The sequence below is a fragment of the Dipodomys ordii genome, unplaced genomic scaffold, assembly GCF_000151885.1.
Source record: "Dipodomys ordii isolate 6190 unplaced genomic scaffold, Dord_2.0 Scaffold27, whole genome shotgun sequence".
NCBI classification, from domain to species: Eukaryota; Metazoa; Chordata; class Mammalia; order Rodentia; family Heteromyidae; genus Dipodomys; species Dipodomys ordii.
The window spans coordinates 18,499,029-18,503,739 of record NW_012267243.1 but is presented as its reverse complement, the minus strand read 5'-3'; the positions used below and the strand labels follow the sequence as shown (position 1 = coordinate 18,503,739).

The 4,711-nt window shown below is 44.0% G+C and overlaps 1 long non-coding RNA gene across 1 annotated transcript; it reads left to right on the top strand.

Moving 5' to 3' along the window:
• The first annotated feature begins 256 nt into the window (after positions 1-256).
• Positions 257-4,283, top strand: LOC105985190. Its single transcript, XR_001175039.1, has 2 exons — positions 257-399; positions 3,403-4,283. It is a non-coding gene; the product is annotated as an uncharacterized LOC105985190 (long non-coding RNA).
• Positions 4,284-4,711: the final 428 nt, after the last annotated feature.

The following is a 4,711-nucleotide window of genomic DNA, read 5'->3' as shown; positions in this document are numbered from 1 at the left end:
CTGTCTGTCAGTCAGTCTCTCTTTCTAAATAAAAAAGGAAGTGTTTATAATGCTAAATTGGACTGTGAGTGGTCTTGGTGAGTTTCTAGCATTAGCAAGACTAACAGTTGCTTATAAAACTCAGAGACATGATCAGCCTGGGAGGGAATCTGAGGAAAATGGCCTTTTCTAACGTGCACAAGCAGTATGGGAAGGGGACGTTCACTTCTATCACTATCTCTGCTGTTTTCTCCATGTCTTACCTCTTCCAGATGCTCTTAGCCATGCCGACCATCTGGCTTCAACTTCACCAGGACACACCCAGCCTTTTCAGAGCTCGCTAAACGTTACCAAGACCATCGGTCACAGTTCCGCGCCCAGTGTTTTCATGATGAGGGTTGAACGGTTGCTTGACGCAGGGTAAGTGCCGCCAGTGTTCAGAGGACAAAGGAAGGATGAAGCACAGGAGCTGCTAAAGGAGATCAGGGAAGAGGCGGCGTGGGCCTGAGCCTCGACAGGTAGGTGCGTGTTCCCTTGGCAGCCGTAGCATACGTGCAGATACTGAATTGGCAGAGTAGAAAAGTATGTCATCTGAAACAGAGGATAGCCTTATCTACTGTGGGGAAAGGAAGGAATCAATTTATCTGGAGAAATGGCTACACAGATTTTAGAGGGATGTAGTACACAAAGCTTAAAAATTAATCTGGGGCACATTTCCTGAAGTCCTTGAGAACCCTTTTCCAATGTCCCCCTCCCTCCCCACTCCCACTCTACCCCAGCATTACCACCCTCCTCCTTGGCCTGGAGTGACTCCTTTATGCCCCAGCAAGAAGCCAATCTGGATTCTCAGTTTAATCTTGCAAAATACATCTAATGAATCTCTCACCTCCTGAAGGTGACAGATGATTACTGTGCTAGAGAAGAGCTAATTTGCTTGACAGATGAGCAGTTTTCCTTGCAGAAGAAATTAGTCATCAGAGAACCGAAAACCCAAAGAAACCCCACTCCAAGCTCCTCAGAGGCCTTAGACATTATTCCTTTAATATGAATATTCTGACAACATGAGAAACCTGTGAGAAGCTAGATGTGAAATACTAGAAACCAGATGAAAAGATGTGGGAGATACGGAAGTAGGAGAACGCAAATAAGCCATGGCGGGGAGGGGGGGGGGGACAAACAGAGAAGAGATGGAGAGAGATGAGAAATAGAGGAAAGGAAGTGCTTACGGAATGTGGCAAAGGCTAGGGTTGTTCATCAGGGAAACACGAAGCCATCTTTCTGTCTTCTTGCATATTCTAAGAAAAGCAATCTATGAAAAATTGACCCAGGGGACAAGGAGGCTTCATGACCAACGGAAGAGCTACAGATGCTTTGTTCCGTTTTATTGATTTTTACAGGCAGCAGTGGGTGGATAGGTTTTATGGCTTTTTTTCTTGTTGTAAAGAATAGAGGAAATCATCTAAAATGTAAAAGCTAGAAGCAGAATGTGACAGGAGCAATAGCTGATACAAGTAAAACATCAGCAGAAAGAAAGCCTGGTCCCACACCTTGCTGTTGCAGTTGCTTAAGAAGCTGAGAATGCATAATTAGGAAGCAGACCCTGGCTTATTCTGTTTGCACCAGAGATGACTGGGGAGGGTCAGGGCTAGACGAAACGATTCTTCCTTAGCACAGTTGCTCTGTTCTTGGTTTGTTTAACCACATGATCAGAGCGAGCATAAAAGGAGAGGTAAAGGAATCATGATGGACCACAGTCATCATCATCATCATCATTATTATTATTATCGATAAGCAGTTGTGCTCAGAGATCTCGCTGATGTGCTCTAAAGACAGGAAGGGAATACATAAAGAGAAATTAGTTTTATTCTTAGAGCCATGTGTTTAGGGGCAATGGATTTTTGCTCTTTAATAATTCACTTGCTATTTCTATTTTAATTTTAGGTTAAACATAGCAGGAAGTTTCTAGTCTATGTTTCCCTTGAAGAACCTTAATATGTGCCAAAAGATACTGCCTGTGACACTAGCAGATAACATTGATTAGGACAGCTGTGCAGAAGGAACACATATCTTCAGACCCCACATGGCAACATGACCCTTTGATATCACTGTGTGACAACACATCTGCCTTCAAATGCGGGCCACGAGGCACTGGTGATGAGTAAATACAATTCCAGGGGCAGGGAGCTACACTGAACACTCAGAATCTTGCAGCTCAGAGCTGCTGTGTTTCACATTTCACACTTCTCTGAACCAGTGAGCTTGTTTACACACACACACACACACACACACACACACACACACAGCAGAACAAGCAGAAGGTTTTTACATATGCCTCCTAACTATTCAAATTCTTGATTATTCTATTTCTAGGCACAGCATGTGTTGTTGTTTTTTTCTTTTTCTGTTCATAAAATTAACAAGGAAGGAATATTTTCCTTCCCACTCTCAACCCAATTCATTACCATTTACTATCAAAATGTTGCGCTACTCATTGATGAAATCAAGACAGGAGTCCTGATCAAGCTGGGCGTTGATGGCTCAAGCCTGTAATCCTAGCTACTCAGAAAGTCTGATCTCCAATCAATCACCTAAAAGCTGGAAGTGGTGGTACAAGTGGTAGAGCGATAGCTTTGAGAAAAGAAAAAAAAACTAAGGGCACCACCCAGACCCTAAGTTCAAGCCCCAGGACTGAGGAATAAGAAAGGAGAGAGAGAGGCAGGGAGGGAGGAGGAAAGAGAGAGAGAGAAAGGAGGAGGAGGAGTATGTGTGTGGGGGTGGAGGGGAGATGGGGGGTAGGGGGAAGAGATAGGGGGAGGGAGAGAAAACAGGAGGATCAGAGAAAGAAAGGTGTGGACTAGACTGTCAGACATTGGCTCCCTGCTGGCCTCAGGCCCACAAAATGAGAATGGTACGTCTTCTCTGGAGCTGAGATGAGAATTAGTGGGGAGGAAAACCACAACAAAAACACTTGAAAACTATCTACTAGGACTAGTTATAGTCCCGAAGCAGTTCTCCTGCTCTAGAACTGTGTCTGGTGTCTGGTACCTATTGGTGGAGGTGAAGAGAAAGCTCTTTTTCCCTCATAAATGAGTATTTTCAACATCTCAGGCTAAGCTCTGCACATGTAATGAATTAGACATTAGTATTATTCTTTAAGTCTAGATTTCTTCCATTCCATGTTTCCTTGGTTCCAAGACACCTTCCCTATGCTGGTAACTCTTACAGTCTGCCCCTCAGCGGTCTGTGACTGCACAGTCTGCCCCTCAGCGGTCTGTGACTGCTTGCTACACACCACACGACTGGGGCTTCAGTTGTGGGAAGTATGCCAATCCCTTTAACTCACATGAACTAAGAGATGCAAGTTGAACATATGATGGCTATATTTTTGGAGAGTCTAAATGTCACCATTCTCCCCCGGGCTAGAGAGGAAGCAAAGCCTTCCTTTACACCGACGGTGGAAGAGGAAATGATAACGCAAAGCGTTGTGTTAGCGGGCCAGGTGGAACTGTGGTTTCCTTCTCCTCGGCCTTCCTGGAGCTGCTGCCTGTGGGACTCCCGCCGAGCTCTTCCGGAATACTCCACAGGAAGGCGAGTCCCGAGCAAGCGGAGTCTTACTGGCCTAAATAAACCTGTTAGGAATGCTTTCCTACTATTTTATTAAGGAAGAGGCAAGTGTAATCTTAAAATATATGTCCAGAAATATCCAGAGGATCTCTTAAGGATATACCCAGAAATATAAACTAATCACATACTTATATTTGTTTACCAAAAAGGAAATGAGGAAACAGAAATCATTACAAATTCAAACAAGTTCACTATTTAACACCATAGCCAGAACATTTCAGCCTGAAATGAATGAAAGGGTCTCTTTCTATTACTAGTTGTGAGTCGTAGATGTCAGTAAAATTTCTCTGTGTTTCACGTTCTCTGCAAAAGAATCCATCACACTTCCACGGTAGATCTGTATTACTGGTTTCTACCATTACCAGTCCTTCCTAGGCCTGGCTGTGTTTCTGATCCTTGAAATGGAAAGATTCCAGGGTATGTGACCTAACCATTCAGAGATGACTAATTCCTCCCATGAAAGGAGCAGTATAAATATTTTACAGAACAGAGACAAATATTGTTGTATTGCTTAATCATTTTCTATAAAATAATTAGAAATGACAAGTGATGCTGTTGTTAACTCTACTTGACAGGGCATGTAACTCATGAGAAGAATAACTTAATATTTGTTAACTGCTTCCTGTGTGAAGTCTGCTTTAAGACTATTTCAAACAAAATTATATCCTAATCATTAAACCAGTGCCCATTGTTTTTTCTTTTTTTAATGTTGCAAGTTAACTTACCCTCACTATATTTGTAAACAGAGCCCTTTGTTTCTTAGGAAATTTTAACCCATGAATTGCAAGTTTTCATTGCCTAGCGCACGTGCGTGCGTGCGTGTGTGTGTGCATGTGTGTGTGTGCGTGTGTGTGCGTGTGTGTGCGTGTGTGCGCGTGTGTGTGCGTGTGCGCGCGTGTGTGTGTGCACGCGCATGTGTGCGTGCGTGTGTGTGCGTGTGTGTGTGCACGCGTGCGTGCGTGTGTGTGTGCACGCGCGCGCGTGCGTGTGTGTGTGCATGTGTGTGTGTGTGCGTGTGTGTGTGTGCGTGTGTGTGTGTGTGTGTGTCTTTAACCTTAACTTCCATTTTCCACAACTGTCTTCCCCATCTGCTCACCTATAGTCTATC